The sequence below is a fragment of the Anabrus simplex genome, chromosome 5, assembly GCF_040414725.1.
Source record: "Anabrus simplex isolate iqAnaSimp1 chromosome 5, ASM4041472v1, whole genome shotgun sequence".
Classification (NCBI taxonomy): Eukaryota; Metazoa; Arthropoda; class Insecta; order Orthoptera; family Tettigoniidae; genus Anabrus; species Anabrus simplex.
This window is the reverse complement of record NC_090269.1, coordinates 296,041,915-296,063,631: the sequence shown is the minus strand read 5'-3', so window position 1 is coordinate 296,063,631 and position 21,717 is coordinate 296,041,915. Positions and strand designations below refer to the sequence as shown.

Here is a 21,717-nt window from a genome sequence, read left to right as displayed (position 1 = left end):
ACTCCATGTGCGTGTACTTCTCTTTCATCATGGAACAGTCTCCATTAGTTCTCATCGATCTGAAACCTTTGGAAAATGGGCGAGTTGAATGTGCTTTCTGTGAATACACCAAGGATGCTGACTTTAGTTGTGCAGCTTTAATTAAATTCGACAAACAAGATAAGTTAAAAAAAATTTTAAAAGACTTACAAAACAAAACAAATGTTTCGTTGTGGTGAACGGATTGGGTGTAGAGTTTAAAACTGTTTTTTCTAAACCTGTTGCTGATTTGTCAATGTACGGATGTTCGAAAGCAGCCTTGACAGCAGAAGAAACCAGTGATGATGAATACTTTCCGTGTGAACTACATCAAGAAGAAAAACAGAAATGTGCGTTATGGCATAATAAACACATGCATGATTGGCCCTCTAAAGAGAGTAATGTTATGCGTATGGTGAGTGCTTCTATAAACAAATATCGTCATAGTGGACTTAAATCATTCAACACTCTGGACTGGTGTTATATGCCCGATGAGATTCTGATTTCGCTTGCTGATCATCAACTTCCTTTTCTTTGGAACATACTGCCAGATGAATTCAAGGAAAAACATCCTGAATATGAATATTGTTATGAACATTACTTCAACAACGATCCAAACGCTACTACTCAAATAGATGGTACTCCCAGTATGAAGAAGGACTGTCGTATGTGCAAACAAAAAAAGGTGAAGGAGATGTATTATAATAGTTCTTGCTGTTCAAAGGAATAAATAATGAAAAAGATGGTGTAATTATGTTTATATATACACATTTTTTGTATATGTGTCTTGATTAAATAAATATCATATAACCTCTTTTGTGTATTATTTATTTCACCACCTTCCTTACTGTTAAAATAAAAACAAGCAATATATATAAATTTATTATTTTTTATTTTTACAAACTAGCTTTTTTACAATTAATTACATATATAATCACTTCATTTATACTTTAATAACAATCAAATAGGTACACAAATAATTTATTAGTTCCTGTACATACATTTTAATTAGTACATGAAACATCATACTTCTTATACTTCTTTACTATCACCATCAATGCGGTAATGACCCCACGCTAAAGTTGAAATACCATCTGATTGGATGTATCGTTTATCATCATCTGGTGTTAAAACTACTTTGTTTTGACACACAGTAAACACATGATGAAGATTTGATTGTATAGAATACTGATTTTTCATCATATGCTTATTTTCTCTGAAACACTCCTCATAATCATCTATTGTCAAATTCGCTGTAGATTTTACACCTTTGGCTTTTGTTACAGTTTTCTTTTCTGTTTTTATAGCATACATTTTTGCTCTAAGTCCAATAAATTTACAAAACAACACACCTGACAATTCATCCTTCATGTAGCCTATTTCACGTCTATTCATTCTAGGAATTCTGTAAGGATTATCCTCTGAATAGTCTCCTGTATCAAACAATTCAGCAATATCTTCCTTTATATCTGCGTAAACATCCTTAGTTTTTATATGATAAATAAGGCTATCTGTATCAGTATACACTAATGTAAGGTCCCCCTCCTTTGGATACTTTTGCTTCATGTACGCATAATGAAAATCAACTACCTTTGTTTTAGATAAGTCTAATATCGTCATTCCTACAAACATTGGTTTATCGCTCTTGACTATCACCCTTTCCATTTCAATAGCTGCACACGATTCATCAAAAATGACTCGTTTCTTAAAGGTAGGTTGCGCTATTAAACGCCCAGCACCAAAAGGTCCATCCCAACGCATCGTCAATTTAACATCCCTAAACTTTCTCACATTCATTAGTGTGCGACCAAAAACGGAATTATTCATTAACTTGAAAAAGTTTTTATCAAGATCGTTTGTGCTTTGCTTACGTTTTTCTGTATTCAATTCAATGTAAGGTTTCATCCAAGGAGCTTGATTAAATTGTAGTATTCTGTAAATGTTTAAACATTGCAAACCATACTTTAAACATTGTTTCAAGTTTCGATAATGCAACACATACCGATGTTTGTTATGTAGTGTTGTCATAAGTTTAGGAAGAGCCTTTTGTGCAGGAGATTTCCTCATTTCAGGACAAAGTGGAAAATCGTTATGCCAATCATGTATTTCTCTAGGATATAATAAATCCACTTCTAAAATATAACCTATTTCAGATTCATCGTCTACATTTAGCACATCAAATTCATCTACATTTTCTACCCAAGAAAAATTGCCTACTGGGAGATACTGCATCATAGCCCACCCATATAGGTTATTTACATCCAAGTACAGTAAATAAGAGTCAGGTATTTCTGGGTTGTAATCGCTCATGTATTTATTGTTAGCTTCAACATACCTATGAGCACAATATACTACTCCTCCTCGAATACCTCTTTCTACAAATTGCATCATATCCACATCGGTGATGAGTTCTATGTGAACTTTTGTTGTCTTTAGAAGCGAACTCCAAGCTAAACCAGGGGCAGTAAAATAATGAGCAGGATCCAACCCATAAGTCTCTCTGCACACCTTCCTAAAGTTTTCAAAAATATCTGCCAAAAGTAGCACATCAGTTTTCAAATACAAATCTGAATAGTCACCCAAAGTAACACAATTAAAAGTTTTCCATACACGTTGTGCTCGTTCATATTCTATCTCAGAAATAGAACTACCAGTAAGCAAACTACCAAACATATCTTTTGGTGGTAAACTTCTTTCATCTAATACGCTTATTTCCTTTACATATTCGTAAGGAAAAACACCTTTTTGACACTTCAATTCGAAATGAACAGCGTCTGGAAAATATTTCCGCGTGATATGTTTAGCATCATTGTTCATGTACAAAGCACATTTCTCTAATGAACTGCCTAAGAAGTTGAATGAATCAAGAAATCGTAATTGCAACGACCTGAAAGCTTTACTATCAACAACAGGAACAACTTTAGTAAACGACTTATAGCGTTCTGTATTAGTAGGTATTAATGTTACCCTTCCTGGATTAAATACCTCACTCGCATTATCATCATTCTCCTCTACCTCTACAATCTTCTCACACAATTGTTTGATAATAAAATGACTATCGTATCCACTCAAATTATGAAAAAAGACTGGTATGTAATTCGGTAAGGTGTACTGTAGATTACAACACTGGTGACTAGCACCACGAAATTTTCCAGTTAAGTGGTCATGATCTTTAACTTTAACATCTGTTGCGACAAACTCTTTTTCGCAAATATGACAAGTAGTTGCTCCTAAATATTCTTCTTCCTGATCTCTATTAAGTTCCTCTTTCGGAACTACTTGAACATAATAATGTGCTATATCTTGAACAATACTAGATAATTCTCTAACAAACCATTCGCAACAATCGTCTCCGCGATATAAATTAAATCTACTGTATGTTTCATTGTAAGAACAATGCAAATAGTAAGCGATACTGTGCGCTCTGTGATAATTCAAGGGAGCTGTATAGGAAGTTTCATTGTTTGGCATAGCCGTGTCAATCGGGTTCAAAACGCATTCGATGTCAGCATAAATAGTAAAAGGAACTATTTCTTTATGTTTATAATGAATGAACTTGATTATTTTTTCATTCTCTTTCGGCATTTCTAACTTTACAGGATTAAATTGACTACACGTAACCATGTGGTTATCTAGTCTGGGTTGTGTACCAAAGTATGATAAACAGCGTTCACACACATAGATCTTATGATTATGTTTGTTAACTGTTGAAGACACTAACCGAGATAGAGATTTGATCCACGAAAAATGGTATACAACGTTATCTTGTTCCGTTTGGAGCAGCAATAGGTTTACATGCTTCCTTGCAGAACCCTCTAATTTCTTTGTAATGTAAATAGGTACAATTGTAAACGGTTGATTGCTATCTTGCCCTGCATACATCCACTTTCCATTTTCATACATAACTCCATACACATTCACTGATATATCGTTTTGGTTTTCAAATTTAGACAACTTTTGCATTTCCATAGGAAATGAAATTCCTTCTAAGTTTAAAACACTTCTATAGTCTGGATATGATGATCGACGCTCGGTATGCGTTCTTGCTGGGTTAAGAGCAGCTACAATTGACCATGCAAAACAGTCGTCATCGTTGCATTGTACATTAACAACAGCTTTCTTATCCCGTATGGCTTTAGGTAATTTCAAATGGTGACCCGCATGAAATCCTACATATGAATTTATGATTATTCGCAGTTCCAACAGCGACTTAAGAGCCCACCCAGAATCCCTCTCTGGATAGCGACTCAATTTGGTTAAGGTCTCTTGCACAACATTTTCTTCATACCAGTCTCGTAAATCTGTTGCAATAGTAATAATATGATTTTTGGTGTTGGTGTGAAGTTTAGTTGTCTGATCCGAACTAGGCAATATGTGTTCAGATATCAATGATGTGTTTACTTTAAGCGCACTGCTTTCTAACGCTTTTTGCACATACTTTTTAAACCATATGTAACACCTTTCCAAAAACAATTTAGGATCCTTCAACTCACAACTATTTCTAATTGACCCTGTAAACATACGCGTCCTGTAACTAGTTTCTAGTAATGTCCAAGCCATACAACATTTTTCTACTCTTACAGTTACTTTGCTTAAACAATTGTTTTGTATACAATTCTTTAGACTGTCAACTAGATTTACCCAATATGTATTCAATTCATTTGTATTTTCAATTAACGTGGGTTCATAGATTGAAAGATGAGTTGATGGAATAACGTCTACAGACACATTCAACCCTCTGTCCAAACCACATTGTTCTAACATACTCTCTACGGAGGTGTATGTGTCACTTAAAAATTCTTCAAATTTATGATTGTTTGTTACATTATCCAAAGAAAAGGAAAGTTCTTCTGACAACCTCAAACGTTTTGGTTCCATCATTGTTTACCTAATTTATCTATTTTTAATAAAAAACAGCAATAACAGTTATGTACATCCGCATGAATCCACCATTGTGGAAGGAATGTATAATGCTACTAGAACATGGAATTAGTTTCAAATCACACTTTTTCTCAAGACTTCATAACAAATGCTAATGATATACCTTACTGTACATATCCATAAACATTAATACATTTGACATAATTTCTTTACTTTAAATAGACAGTAATGACAGTTGCTGTACACAGTATGTACATCCGTATTGTAGTTCAATAACTGTTTTTGAATCCACGAATACGGGGAATGTATAACGTCACAAGAACAGTGAATTAGTTCGGAATCACACTCATCTTGAAGACTGCATAACAAATGCTGTTGATATATCTTACTGTACATATCAGTAAACACTATCACATTCGATTCAAACCTTAGAGTTTTGTAGTTATAACCAGAAATTATTAAAAAATGAGCATTTTTATCCAACCCTGAAGTCTGTAATATCACACGTAACACACACTCATCAACATTTTTCCTGTGCTCTTGATAGTATTCTTTCGAAGAATCTGATGTGTATACAGTAAACGTTAAGGGTGTAATATTGTTTAACCAACAGTCTTCTTCTTCTTCTGCCTTACAACCCTCAAGACATGAAGAAAATATAACTAACTGTTCGATTCCTTCTCTCTGTCTTACACTTATATGCTTATATTTCATATTTTAGGCACACATATAAACAAAAAACAGCTTAGGCACACATATAAACACAGCTAAAAACTATGGTAGATAAAACATAGGTAGGGAAGATTCTAGCGCCTTCTCCTCCTCAGCAGACTACCCTTCCCCCTATACATGCATGAACAATGTTAAAATATTAAAGCAAACATTTTAAACTTTCTATTTAACAAAATCTACCTCGTTACGTGAATTTATTTTGCCTTTATATATATGAGCTTCAATCCCCTTTGATTTAATTCCTCCACGTCGTTATCGGTTAATTCTTGGTACTGAGCTGGTAAAAATACTGATGTTGCCACCTCTTCGTCACCAGATTTTTCTAAAATATCTGCAACAATTCGCCTCCCGTACCGAGTTTTAACAGCTCGGTACGAGAGTACATTGTAAACTTCATTGACCGCTAATTGATCTAGCGGTCTATACTCGCTTCCTCTTGATTTGGATAAAGTAGAAAGTTTCTTCAACAAGTCCATTACTTGATAGCAAACAGTTAAATCACACTCTGAAACCAAAAAAAGAAATCCTAATATTACCCTCTCTATTCAATCAAGTTATAACTTATTACATTGCGTTACAAAGAAACAGAGAGAAAAACTTACCAAAAGATTAGGTGTGAATCAAATCTCTGGTCAATCCCGAACAGCGCGAACAGCAATCAAGGATATATGTAATAGATCACTGATGTACACAAGCAAGGTTGCAGAACCAGCGAATACGTTTCCACAAACGAATGCTGGCTATATATATACTAAACTCATCGCAGCAGGAGAGCGCACGTGCAAACCAACTCAGCGGGAGGGCGCACGTGCATGCATGTTTAAAAATAGGAGATAAAGGATGCTGGCTCAGCGGGAGAGCGCACGTGCAAACCAACTCAGTGGGAGAGCGCACCTGCCACACACACAAAAGAACAAAGGAAGCGGGGGAAACGAGGCTGACTCAGCTGGGGGGGAGCGAGGGGGGAACGAGGCTGACTCAGCTGGGGGAGCGAGGGGAGGGGAACGATGCTGACTTAGCGGGAGGGGAGCGCGCACCTGCCACACACACACACACACAGCTGCACAAAGGGGGAAACGTAACCCCCCTCCGCCAAGGGGGTGGAGGTCACACCCCGCCCCCACCACCCTGCACGCGCGCGCGCACGCACGCTCACCTCCCCCACAGAGACAGACCAACACACCCACCCTCCCCCCCAGCACTACCCAACCCCACCAATCAGAGCAAAGCCCCGCCCCCACCCACCAATCAGAGCAAAGCCCCGCCCCCCACCCACCCACCAATCAGAGCACAGGCCACGCCCCCACCCCCACCCCCCAACCAATCAGAGCACAGACCACGCCCCCCGCCCACCCCCACCCCACCCCCCACCCCAAAGTGGATCAGAACCGGCGTCACACCACTACTAACCTGAAATTAAGAGGTGGCATAAAATCTCAAAACAATATCTTCATTAATGGTGAGATAGTGAGTCCTCTAGAGGTTATGTTCACTCTCTCAATCGAAGGAACAAGAATATTTATAACTCTCACTTTACTTAAAACGAACCCTTATTTAAATTGTTGGTCACATTACATTTCGACAGGATTTTCCATCTCTACTGTGTGCACGGAAAGTATTCTGTGAATGAAATGCAACAAATTCAGCAAAATTATTATCCTCCATCTTGCTGCAACATAAGTGAGTCACTTAAGTGTGTGTGGGAGGTTCACTTATAGCAATAAGTGGGACACTTAAGTAGGTAATATGACATGAAACCAGGCTTATGAGGGGCACTTATGTATAAGTGTTGTTTATGAATTCGACCCTTAATTTTGTCTTCAATAAAGCTCAAAATTAAAGTTTATTAATTCAATTATAATATACGCTTCTGATCTTTAAAATAGAATACAGGGAGCTAGATATCGGCGTAGTAATTAGTGCCTTGCCGCGTTTATGGACAATACGATAAAGAAATTAGGTGTCTGGCTTTCAAACCAGGATTCTTTCTATAAAACAATCACAGCTGCTTACGGGAGAAAAGATAAAGGTTACTGGTATTTCGAGCTGTATACGCGTAAAGGTCGAAGGACGCTCTCAGATCTAAGAGCAATCAACGTGGTTCGCTATTGATTGTCCGGCTCGCCAACTAGCTTCATTCACTAGAGAGCAAACTTCCTTCGAAGAACTAAGGCCTCTTCAAGGACCGTTTTTCTTTTCATTCCTCAGTGTCCATATTGAAACACGGTATCCTGAGAGATCTGTGAAACTATGAAACGTGGAGTGGGATCAGGTCACTCCTTGGTTGGAAGAGGATCGAACAGGAACCGGCCACCCGTAGCAAGTATTTAGGTATTTTCCGCCCCGTGGGCCCGAGAAAATTTTGAGCCTCCAATTAGTTGCATATGCATACAGATATATCTTCAGCAAAAACAATATAACAAGCTAATACACAACAATCCTTAGGAGGTTTTCGGAGGGCCGATGACCTTCGATGTTAGACCCCTTAAAACAACAAGCAGCAGAGGTTTCCGGAATACTTCATTTTCCTTCCTTCTACTCTGCTCAGTTAAATGAAGGTGATTGAATCCACATCACAATAATTACGAATAATTACAGAACAAGAATTATAAGCATCAAAGTTTATCAACAGACTACCATATGAGATCGAACAATGAAGGAAGATCAAATTAGTCAATGAAACACACCGTGACAATGAAGGCCGAGAGTTCGTTTGTCAAGAACCGAATATAACCGCAAATGCCATTTACCGGCAGGACTTGCTTCTACATGAAGTTTACGTTTTTAGATATGCCTTTGTTTGCCTTACAATAAAATGCTTTAGTAAGTGACAGACGCAGTTACTTCACGTTAGAACACTACATATTTGTGAAGAAAATCCGGAATCTATTCAAATCACGTATCAATCCATCACAAGACAAAGTATTTTGAACACTGTTCGACGAAATATCAAGTGGAAAGTGAAGTGAAGTGCAGATTACATGAAATACGTCACGGGAATTCACGATACAAAACGACTGACGCCAGCCACTGCTATCTCCAACACACTGGATAAGTACAACAGATTGTGAAATACATATGAGAATTGTAATTGTATTTCATTTTTGGTTTAAAAAATCATTCTAGCAGGGAATTTACAATGTTCGAATTGATTGAGTCGAAAGTTTAGGTGCATGAATGCATTAAAACCTATTATGAAGAGTAGACATCTTGTATTAAGATAATGCACGGAACTTTTAAATATCTCTAGGAGTCTTCACGCCTAGCTGTGTGACAGATGCTATCCTCTATCAACAACTAATGAAAACATACGAGCATTCATCTCGCTATCTGAGATACGTCAATCTCCAACATAAAACACCGTCAGTTGACTATCCTTCTGTCACACGTGCAACTGACAGTGAGCAACAACTAAAGAAGTTAACTCCCCGCACTAATGCGACCCGATTTACGACCTTCCTTTACAACAGTAATGACCACGAACCCTGATAAAATCGCACATGTTCGAAATCGTCTTCAGTTAACACTAGAAGAGCTACTCACTCTCGATGACCCCATACACGGAAGCTACAAGGTGGATTCACTAGCTTATGAAGAAAATATTGACAGTTGAAAACGTACCATTCAGAATACCAATAAATATACTTAAAAGCAAGCAATAAACGACCAGTGAGCGAAAACATATGAAGATTCTGGGATCTGGAAACAATTGGCATCCGTGAAGCAGAAGATAGAACCTTAGACGATAATAAGTCTGCTATTCTTCACAAATTTCTCAAAGCCACCGAATCCAAGACGGAAGAAAAGTGTTATCACTAGAGATCGGATGTATATGCTGTATAAATCACCAATATAAGCATGCGACTATGCTACAAAAAGTGGTGAAATATGTATTTAAGTATGCACTTATTTTCATGATATTAAACACTTGTATGAAATGTAAACGTAACATTCCCTTACTAGACCGACGAGATTCACCCACACCAATGCACAAAATCATGATCACACTCAGTAAGGTGTGAAAACTAGTGTATTTCGGTCATATTACGAAAAGAAAACATATTACATTCAGAATTAACATTTTGTGGCTATTTCTAGCCAAGTGCAGCCCTTGTAAGGCAGACCCTCCGATGAGGGTGGGCGGCATCTGCCATGTGTAGGTAACTGCGTGTTATTGTGTGGAGGATAGTGTTATGTGTTATGTGAGGTGTGTGAGTTGCAGGGATGTTGGGGACAGCACAAACACCCAGCCCCCAGGCCATTGGAATTAACCAATGAAGGTTAAAATCCCCGACCCGGCCGGGAATCGAACCCGTGACCCTCTGAACCGAAAGCCAGTACGCTGACCATTCAGCCAACGAGTCGGACAGAATTAACATTAAAATGCACATTAAAATGTGCAAAGTAGTATACTGTATCTCGGCCGTATATAAAGAGGAAAAAAATTCAAACTTCTGAACTAGCATTTTTTTTTTGCTAGTTGTTTTACGTCGCACCGACACAGATAGGTCTTACTGCGACGATGGGACAGGAAAGGGCTAGGAGTGGGAAGGAAGCGGCCGTGGCCTTAATTAAGGTACAGCTCCAGCATTTGCCTGGTGTGAAAATTGGAAACCACGGAAAACCATTTTCAGGGCTGCCGACAGTGGGGTTCGAACCTACTATCTCCCGAATACTGGATACTGGCCGCATTTAAGCGACTGCAGCTATCGAGCTCGGTGAACTAGCATTAAGGTGTGCAACTAAAGTAGTGGCCACTAAATCAGGCGGGTCAGAGAAATTACGCTTTTGCCAAAATTATCTAGTAATTGGCGTAGAAATGTCCGATTAAATACACCATTTCGAAATGGGAGTCAGTTTGCCATCTCCCGAGCTCCTAATATTATCTCCAATATTGTTTCAAAACAAATTATAGGCTACTACAAGCTTCAAGAAAGACTGCTCATTTCAAGTATATTAGTTCTCTCCGTAAACTATAAATCACTTCAAATCTTCATCTTCTTCGGCTTTTCCTTACATATTGTTGGTGTCGATCAAACTAGAATCTCATGGCCATATAATGAGAGAAGAATGCAAACGCCTCAATTAGCATTAAGATCGGATATCATCTTTCTTTTTCTATGAATAGATGATGATTGGTGGTGGTGATCATTGTTCTAAGGGGAAGTTCACTAGGCAACCATCCCCTCTAGGATTAGAGTTAAGTGGACCGGGCGAGTTGGCCGTGCGCGTAGAGGCGCGCGGCTGTGAGCTTGCATCCGGGAGATAGTAGGTTCGAATCCCACTATCGGCAGCCCTGAAGATGGTTTTCCGTGGTTTCCCATTTTCACACCAGGCAAATGCTGGGGCTGTACCTTAATTAAGGCCACGGCCGCTTCCTTCAAACTCCTAGGCCTTTCCTATCCCATCGTCGCCATAAGACCTATCTGTGTCGGTGCGACGTAAAACCGCTAGCAAAAAAAAAAGAGTTAAGTGGCGATTATTACCTGGTGTTTCCCCTAGTAACAATCACCATCACCTCTAATCTACCGCGCCACAAAAACATAGCAGCAGGGTAAATATCTGGATAGCAATATCACGAAAAAATGCTGTGTTGATGACTCGGCATTGACAAGTTAACTTATGTTTACATTGATAACACTCAGCAAACTGTGAAACGTTCTTATCTTCTTAGAGAACTGCGAAAAATATTGATTCGTTGTCTTATCAATTGAAATGACGTTAACTTATCAACATTGTGTCAATAATACGATCTTTTATCATGCTGTATAACATATAGCATTATACCAAACTTCCTTCTGCACTCCTCATGTTACAGTTTGTTCCTTATTTTCAGCCTTTTCTTCTTTTCATTTCTTTGCGGTTAGATTAGAGAGGACTAGAGGGGATATACAGTATTTAATGTTCCTGCTTTTAACATCTCTTCTACAATTCCTTAGCCAATACCTCCACTCACACAGCGTGTTAGAGCACATGCAGCACCAGAATTTGTCCGGTGCGAAAATGAAAACAACACGGAAAGTTTTGTGGGGCTGCCGATGATCAGATTCGAACTTATAACCTCCCGCCCTATCATTCCTTAAGCACAGACGATTCTCTCGGTGGAATAATGCATACATTGTTGCATGAAAGCTCCGAGCAAAACAAATATCGTACGTTGTGAACAAATGTATATGACTGGAATTTTGCTGACTATTCCATCTATTACCTATCAAAAATAGGTTAAAATATATAGAGCCAAACAGCAGTCAGTGTTTACTGAACGTGTTGTTGTTTGAGTCATCAGTCCATAGACTGGTTTGATGCAGCTCTCCATGCCACCCTATCCTGTGCTAACCTTTTCATTTCTACGTAACTATTGCATCCTACATCTGTTCTAATCTGCTTGTCATATTCATATCTTGGTCTACCCCTACCGTTCTTACCCCCTACACTTCCTTCAAAAACCAACTGAACAAGTCCTGGGTGTCTTAAGATGTGTCCTATCATTCTATCTCTTCTTCTCGTGAAATTTAGCCAAATCGATCTCCTCTCACCAATTCGATTCAGTATCTCTTCATTCGTGATTCGATCTATCCATCTCACCTTCAGCATTCTTCTGTAACACCACATTTCAAAAGCTTCTATTCTCTTTCTTTCTGAGCCAGTTATCGTCCATGTTTCACTTCCATACAATGCCACGCTCCACACGAAAGTCTTCAAAAACATCTTTCTAATTCCGATATCAATGTTTGAAGTGAGCAAATTTCTTTTCTTAAGAAAGCTCTTCCTTGCTTGTGCTAGTCTGCATTTTATGTCCTCCTTACTTCTGCCATCGTTAGTTATTTTACTACCCAAGTAACAATATTCATCTACTTCCTTTAAGACTTCATTTCCTAATCTAATATTTCCTGCATCACCTGCCTTCGTTCGACTGCACTCCATTACTTTTGTTTTGGACTTATTTATTTTCATCTTGTACTCCTTACCCAAGACTTCATCCATACCATTCAGCAACTTCTCGAGATCTTCTGCAGTCTCAGATAAAATAACAATATCATCGGCAAATCTCAAGGTTTTGATTTCCTCTCCTTGGACTGTGATTCCCTTTCCAAATTTCTCTTTGATTTCCTTTACTGCCTGTTCTATGTAAACATTGAAAAGGAGAGGGGACAAACTGCAGCCTTGCCTCACTCCTTTCTGGATTGCTGCTTCTTTTTCAAAGCCCTCGATTCTTATCACTGCAGACTGATTTTTATACAGATTGTAGATAATTCTTCGTTCTCGGTATCTAATCCCTATCATCTTCAGAATCATAAATAGCTTGGTCCAATCAACATTATCGAATGCCTTTTCTAGATCTACGAATGCCATGTACGTGGACTTGTCCTTCTTGATTCGATCCTCTAAGATCAGACGTAAAGTCAGGATAGCTTCACGTGTTCCTACATTTCTTCTGAACCCAAATTGATCTTCTCCCAACTCAGCTTCAACTTGTTTTTCCATTCTTCTGTAAATAATACGTGTTAAAATTTTGCAGGCATGAGATACTAAACTAATGGTGCGGTAGTTTTCACACCTGTCAGCACCGGCTTTCTTGGGAATAGGTATAACAACATTCTGCTGAAAATCGGATGGGACTTCTCCTGTCTCATACATCTTGCAGACTAAATGAAATAACCTTGCCATGCTGGTTTCTCCTAAGGCAGTCAGTAATTCAGAGGGAATGTCATCAATTCCAGGTGCCTTGTTCCTGTTGAGGTCACTCACAGCTCTGTTAAACTATGACCTCAAAATTGGGTCTCCCTTTTCATCAGCATCAACAGCCTCTTCATGTTCCAGAACCAAATTATCTACATCTTTACCTTGATACGACTGTTGGATATGCTCCTGCCATCTTTCTGCTTTGTCTTCTTTCCCTAGAAGTGGTTTTCCATCTGAGCTCTTAATATTCATACCCCTAGATTTCCTTTCTCCAAAGGTTTCGTTGATTTTCCTGTATGCAGCATCTACCTTTCCCAGGACCATACAGCCTTCGACATCCTTGCATTTCTCCTTCAGCCATTCTTCCTTAGCTGCCTTGCACTTTCTATCCACTTCATTCTTTAATCGCCTGTATTCTTTTCTGCCCTCTTCATTTCTAGCATTCTTAAAACATAGAATTAACGAAGATTCTACAAGAAGACTTAAACAGTTATATTACATTTTTGCAACTAAAGTAACCACCAAACAAGAATTTACGAAAACTCAAACGAAGTGCGTACACAGAGTGACGGGAAGGGCAGTCTGTATTCACCCGCTCAACGGATGAACAACGAGAGCAACAGATTATTTGTCCTACCCTTTGCCCTGTAAGGCTTGGTCGTTAGTAGAACTCTATACCTGTGCTAGTGAGGCATACAAATTAACGCGCTCGGTAATTATTATTATAAAGTGCATTTGACAACTACCCATCATGGTTAAATACACCATTGGGCAACAAGTATTTATTTTAGAAACACATATTTTTAAAAAAGGAAATCGTATGATAGTATTGCAAACGATTTGCGGAGCATTCTGTACCATTAGGAACATATGTCCGTGCTTTGTTTGAAACAATTATATCCACATTAAACAGAAAAAAACATTACAAAAAGAGGGATCTTAACTGACGTAAAACTCGAAGAAATGCGAGCCAAACTTCACTTTAGCCCTCGTAAACTGTCTAGTCGTTTAGCACAGGAGTGTGATATTTCGCCCACCTCAGTGCTCAGACGCTTAAAATTCTGAATTATTTCCCCATAAGGTGTTTGTGGTGTACAAGTTAAATCCTTCGGTTAGATCCTTCGCTTTAGGTCATGTCTGACGAAGCTTGGTTTCACCTCAGTGTGTACATTAATTCTCTGAATACTCGACACTGGGACATTGAAAATCTCCACGTGATACATGAAGAACCCCTTCACGGCACGAAAGTGGGTGTTTAATGTATAGTTAGCGCATGAAAAATAATTGGACCCATATTCTTCATGAAACACTGAACTCCGAACAATACCTGCACACTACTGAGCATCACTTTTCTTACATGTTGATTGTGAAAGAGAGAGACTAAGTTTCAACAAAACGCTGCTAGAGTCTATACTGACCGTAATTCTACGGCTGCAATTGGAAATGTGTTCAGTGACTGGATGATTAGCTAAGGATAGTAGGATTTGGGAAAGGTTACTCCAGTACGACTCAGCTGGTATGATTCTAGCATGAAATAGTACACAATTTAATTTCAGTTGGTCAAATGGACTGCACGTTATTGACCTATCCACGGCTTTTGATAGGGTACCTCATGGAAGATTACTGAGGAAAATTATAGTTATTGGGCTAGACAAAAAATGTTTCTATGGGGAGGGGGAAATTTCTAGAAAACAGAACTCAGAGAACTGAAGTAGATGAAGCATTATCTGATCCTGAAATAATTAAGAAAGACCTTCATGTTTTCTTAATACAGTCTGAGTCTTCTGCCCCTTTGAATATAGTTTTAGGCCACACTCCGCACACTCGATATTTTTATGGGTGTCGGGCCGAGTGGCTCAGACGGCTGAGGCGCTGGCCTACTGACCCCAACGTGATAGGTTCGATCGTGGCTCAGTTCGGTGGTATTTGAAGGTGCTCAAATACGTCAGCCTCGAGTCAGTAGATTTATCGGCACGTAAAAGAACTCCTGTGGAACTAAATTCCGGCACCTCGGCATATCCGAAAACCGTAGAAGTAGTTAGTGGTACATAAAGCAAATATTATTATTATTATTATTATTATTATTATTATTATTATTATTATTATTATTATTATTATTATTATTATTATTCTATAGGCAAGCTACAGCTACAAACATCGAGCCATGCCGGTGTGCACATATTACAGATATTATTTAATACATTCGCAAAGCTCTGACGGCCTTATGCCGTGGATTTGGGAACAGTAGCGCACCTGAATGAACTCATTAGCTATTCACAACAGCGAACGGAACTTTTATACACGTAGAAGAGTGCATTAGGTCTACGCTAAGCGTACTGGATGAAGTGTAATCTTCCGGTGACCACCTAGGTCCCTCGTGAGCTCGGCTAAAATAGGCAGTGGCCGGGTAAAGTGCGAGTTGGTTCGAATCTCAGGAGGCGCTGTTTATTTTACTGTTTCGCCTTACTTCGCAGGCATGTTTTCTCGCATAAATGTTTTTTTTTTTTTCAGCGACTGAATGTTCATGTGGCCCTGCAAAGGGCCGTTTGATGATCAGGTCCGGACGGGAACAGTATGGTCGATGGAAGTAACTTGAGGTACGTGAATACAACTTCGCTAACACATTATGTACTCAAAATGGTGTCCTCCTCCATAAATGCACATTTGGGCACACCGTTGAACTGAAACTCTGACTTGCTAAAGCATGTTATGTGCAACGGATCTACAGGCCTCCGTAATTAGGTTTTGAAGGCTCAGGATATTCCGGCTGTTGTGCGTGGACTACTTGTTTTAAAGTTCGGCTCCATGGCTAAATGGTTAGCGTGCTGGCCTTTGGTCACAGGGGCCCCGGGTTCGATTCCCGGCAGGGTCGTAAATTTTAACCTTAATTGCTTAATTTCGCTGGCACGGGGGCTGATCATTTCATTCTCATTACGACGCGCAGGTCGCCTACGGATTCAAATCGAAAGACCTGCATCTGGCGAGACGAACTTGCCCTCGGACACTCCCGGCACTAAAAGCCATACGCCATTCTTTTTTTTGTTTTTTTATTTGTTTTAAACAGCCCCACAGAAAGAAATCCAATGATGTTAAATCTAATGATATGGTGGGCCAGGGGACAGGTGCTCTTATTTCTATCCATCGACCGGGGTGTGTGGCATTCAGGTGGTTGGGAATGTCTGCTGAATCGTACGATGCAGCTCCATCATGCTGAAACCCCATTGTAACACGCTGTGCTAGAGGCACATCGTCTAACAACAGTGGTCATTGATGGCAGAGAAACTGTAGTTAGCGGACTCCTGACAAATGACCCTCAAGAAATGTGGGCCAATTAGGTGGTTACCCAAAATACCACACCAAACATTTAGCCTACTCCCCATCGTACCTGAAATGCTGCCTCCCTTATAAAGTGGGGATGATCAATGCTACAGTAAAGCATGTTGTGGGAATTCAAGATGAAATTCTGATTCGTCCGAACAAAATATTTTCAAAACGAAAGCCTCCATCATTTGCCACATGCCCCAGTATCCATTCACAACATTTTTCAGCATTACCATCACATTTTACACTGACAGATCGTCTGGTATGACTCGTTGACATTATCGTTTGACAGGGAGATGAATTTTGTAACCACCGGATGCATACATATTTTTACAACGACTTTGCTCTTATGACATCATCTAACCTCGGAGGCTAGTTTCCTCTGCAAGTTCTATTCATTGTCATGGTACCATATCACAGGTAGGCAAAAGAATTTAGGCCTTTCTTGTTCTTGACGTTTGAAGGGTGGTCGAAGATCTAAAATTCAAAGCGGCAGAAGGCTCACACTATACAATATATAAATAACATGAGTTAAGAACTGAAATCCCAGATTAAGTTAGGCATTTTACGGATTATGTTTAACTATATAAAAAATACATTACAGATTTGTGAGCGACTGCAACAAACCTCGACAAAGTTGTGACATGGACAGCAGACAACGGTATGATGGTAAACGGGGTGGAAGTCAGGTTGTAAGTTTCACAAAGAGGAAACTTCTTCTTCTTGCTAGTTGTTTTACGTCGCATCGACACAGATAGGTCTTATGGCGACGATGGGACAGGAAAGGGCTAGGAGTGGGAAGGAAGTGGCCATGGCCTTACTTAAGGTACAGCCCCAGCATTTGCCTGGTGTGAAAATGGGAAACCACGGAAAACCATCTTCAGGGCTGCCGACAGTGGGGTTCGAACCTACTATCTCCCGAATACTGGATACTGGCCGCACTTAAGCGACTGCAGCTATCGAGCTCGGTCAAAGAGGAAACGTCATCACAGTGTTAATACCGTGTTCGTGGAGTGTAGGTACTTCATGAAGACCACTCATGAGTACCTGGGTGTATCAGGAGAGATCTTCTTTGGAGTAATCACATTAGTGATGTTGTAAATCTCGTCATATGGTTTTGAAAGTATGTAGGAGTTGTAGTAACGATGTAAAGGAAACGGCGTATAAGATACTGGTCAGGCCCCAATTAGAGTATGGTTCCAGTGTATGGGACCTCGCCAGGAATTTTTGATTCGATAACTGGAAAAACTCCACAGGAAAACAGCATTATTCGTTCTGAGTGATTTCCCATGAGAGAGTAGTGTTGCGAAAATGTTGCAAACTATGGGCTGGGAAGTCTTGGGGGTATGTTACGAGCTGTCGGTGAAGAGGTGGTGTAGAGTGACATTAGCAGCCTAATAAGCTTGAATGGAGTTTTTAAAGTAGTAAAGGTCATAACACGAAGATAAACCTGAAATCCAAGAGAAGAAATTGGGGCAAACATTCGTTCATAGGAAAAGGAATTAGGGATTGGAATAATTTACCACGGAATGTGTTCAATAAATCTTCAACTTCCTTGAAAATATTTAAGAAAAGGCTAGATAAACGATTGATAGGGTATCTGCCACCTGGGCGACAGCCTTAAATGAAGACCAGTGGTGATTGATTGATTGATTGATTGATTGATTGATTGATTGATTGATTGATTGATTGATTGATTGATTGATTGATTGATTGATTGATTGATTGATTGATTGATTGATTGATTGATTGATTGATTGATTGATTGATTGATTGATTGATTGATTGATTGATTGATTGATTGATTGAAACCAGATTTGAAAGAAAATAGAGTGAAGGATTCTTTCAAGGACTAAATATAAAGACTGATGGAAACACATGACAGTCTTGAAGAATGAGAAGAAGAAGAAGAAAATTTAGAAAGAAGAAAGGTACAGTAAATCTAAGATAAAGTAAGAATCAGTGGACAACTCGGGAGAAATTAGATCTGATTGACGAACGGCGAAGAGATAAGATTGCAAAAAATGCGGGGGGCAGAAAAGAATACAGACTATTAAAGAATTAAGTAGATAGAAAGAGCAGGTCAGCTAAGAAAGAAGGCCTGAAAGAAATGCAAGGATGTTGAAGGTTGTATAGTTGTAGGAAAGGTAGATGTATCCGGGTAAATCAAGGAAACATTTGGAGTAAGGAAAATTAGGTTTTAAACATTAAGAACTCAGATCGAAAACCATTTCTAGGAAAAGAAGACAAGACAGAAAGATGGCATGAACATTTTAAACAACAGCATCAAGGGAAAAATGTAGATGATAGGGTTCTAGAACAAGAAGAGGCTGTTGATGCCGATGAAATGGAAGACCAAATTTTGAGGTCAGAAGTCGACAAAGCTTTAAGAGACCTAATAGGAACAGGGCGCCTGGAAGTGATGACATACCCTCAGAATTACTGACTGCCTTTAGGGAAACCATCAAGGGGAGATTATTCCATTTAGTGTGGAACATGTATGATACAGGAGAATTGCCAACAGAATGTAGATAGAATGTTCTCATACCAATTTACAAGATGATGATGATGATGATGATGCTTGTTGTTTAAAGGAGCCTAACATCGAGGTCATCCACCCCTAATGGTTCAATATCATCCACTGACCAAAATAAACAATGTCATGAAGAATGAATGGATGGACACGAACCCCAAAAAACAGTGGATCCGACTTAAAAAAAAGGATCATAAATAAGAGTATTACTGAGCAAGGGACCACTTAGTAACGCACAATCCTGAATCGAGAATGCTTGATGTCTAAAGGTGTCCAAAATCCAGGTCTAAGGCCCCTCAGAATGGTACTTATCGCTAATAAAGTAGAACCATAGTATTAGTCATGTTGGGGTACTAATCCAAAGTAGTGAAGACTCACGGTGGTCCACACATGATGGTACTACTCACAAATATTGTACGTCGTACAGGTAACGCAGACCTATGGTGTTTCTCACACAATGGCGCCACTCATAGCCAACGCAAATCGATGAGGTTCTCACCTAGGTGTACTAATCACGGGTGCCGGTATTCCCGTGGTGTTCCTCACATAGTGGGAACTAATCACAGGCAACGCACACCCACGGTGTCGCTCATATAGTGGTGCAACTCACAGGCAACGCCCAGAACGCCCAGACCCGCGGTGTTGCTCACATGGGTACGACTCACGGGTACTGGAAACCCACAGGCGAACCAACTCTCTGCTTATACTAATCACAAACCTATTTCGTACCTAATATAGTGGTACTACTCGCAAGTAAAGGCGACCCATGGTGTTCCCCGCGTGATGGTACTAATAAAAAGTAGTTTAATGGTTCTAAGACAATCATCCCTTGGTCGCCCCTTTTAGTCACCTCTCACGACAGGCAGGGGATACCGTGGGTGTATTTTGTATCTACTTCCCCCACCCACAGTGGGTAGAGAGAGAAAAAAGAAGAAAGAAGGGATCCGTCATTTCGAAAAATGAAGTAACGGACGAAGAAAGGCAAGGGCTACGAAGGGCGTGAAAATGAAAGACTCCCTAGGCCTCGAATGCTCTAATACCGTCGGGGTCGGAAAAGAACAATAGTTGACCAAGGGAAGTCGGACAGGACAGACGAATGTGAGGAGCCTGGCACAAGTAAGTGGAAGCAATGCCAAGACTCAGCTAAGCGCCCCGTAGTCGCCAATCCACACTCCCAAGTTGAGAGCCCCATGGGCCTCTGTTAGTCGCCTCTTACGACAGGCAGAGGATACCGCGGGTGTATTCTACATGTGCGTCCCCCACCCGCAGGGGGTAGTGTGTTTGGTCCGCGAGAGGTATTTTATTTCCCTCAAGTCCACCGGCAAGCCTGTTAGGACTCCCCTATCCGCCACCTGGGACGCGCCACGTGGGAGTATCCCCTGTCCCCCTGCTACGCCAGCGTAGTAGATTCGTGGCAATTCAGAAGAAATCAGATGCTGACAAGCGGATAGGTAATAATATGATAGTCATTCCAGCAAGCTCGACCCATGGTTTTATACTTGACTCTTCAGTTACAACTGAGGTCTCTGAAACTCAACCAGCGGATGTTCATAAAGAGAAATCCGACGTCTACGATCGCACAATTCCATACTACAAAGTAAAATATGTTAACATCTATAGAAGTAGTTCGTCTTATGGTTGGAGCTAGAGGTACGATAGCATCCAAATTTACACAGTTCTGTAAGCTGTTCAGGCTAGACAATAAACTTATGAACAGAGTGACCTTCGTAGCTGCTCAAGGTTCTGTTGCTCTTTTGAGGAATCATTTGTATAACTTATGATTGACGGAAATCTCACTATTAACATAAAATTTGTATAAGAAATGGGTTTACCAGATCAATGCTTACGTACACCTGCTTTGGCACGCAATTTCGTATTAATTTCTACGCCATATTTTAAATGCTGTATTATGTTACACTATATGTCAATTTTAATTGTTATTTCCTTTCTGTTTCTTGTTCTAATGTACTTCTTTTATTATTCTTTGGTTACCGTCAAATTTCTTGTAACAGTTGGTTCTCAAGTAATCGACTGTTGTGTTTTTGTGGATGTCGTTATGTAATGTATGTGTCAATTTAATTCCGTTTTTCTATTACTGTAAGTAGAAGTCAGGTTCCATGGCTGATCTGGGTTGAGGCCTTCGCTTCCGAGCGTCCCGGGCTCGATTACCGGCCGAGGATTTTAATCGCGTTTGGTCAATTCCCCTGATTTGAGGTTTGTATGTTTGTGTTTTCCTCAACACTCTTTTCTTCACAGACACAGAACACATTTCAGTGACAACCACCACAGAAACACGAAATAGTGAATTCATCCCTTCTCTTAGGCCTGGACGTTACGAGGGGCATCCGGCCGTAAATCAGGGTCAAGTCAACGTGTGCTACACAGATCGCACCCGCCACCCCACTAGGGTCTGGTAAAAGTAAAATAAGGAGAAGAAGATTCTGTAAACCGGGCTGAGTGGCTCAGAAGTGTGAGGCGCTGGCCTTCCGATCCCAACTTGGCAGGTTCGATCCTGGCTCAGTCCGATGGTATTTGAAGATCCTCAGATA

The 21,717-nt window shown here is 39.9% G+C and overlaps 1 protein-coding gene across 1 annotated transcript in view; it reads right to left on the bottom strand.

The window, feature by feature from the left end:
* The window catches only part of LOC136874502 (F-box/LRR-repeat protein 16), a 1,254,627-nt gene that overhangs the window by 1,079,894 nt on the left and 153,016 nt on the right, over nucleotides 1-21,717 (bottom strand). The gene's annotated exons all lie outside the window — the stretch shown is intronic.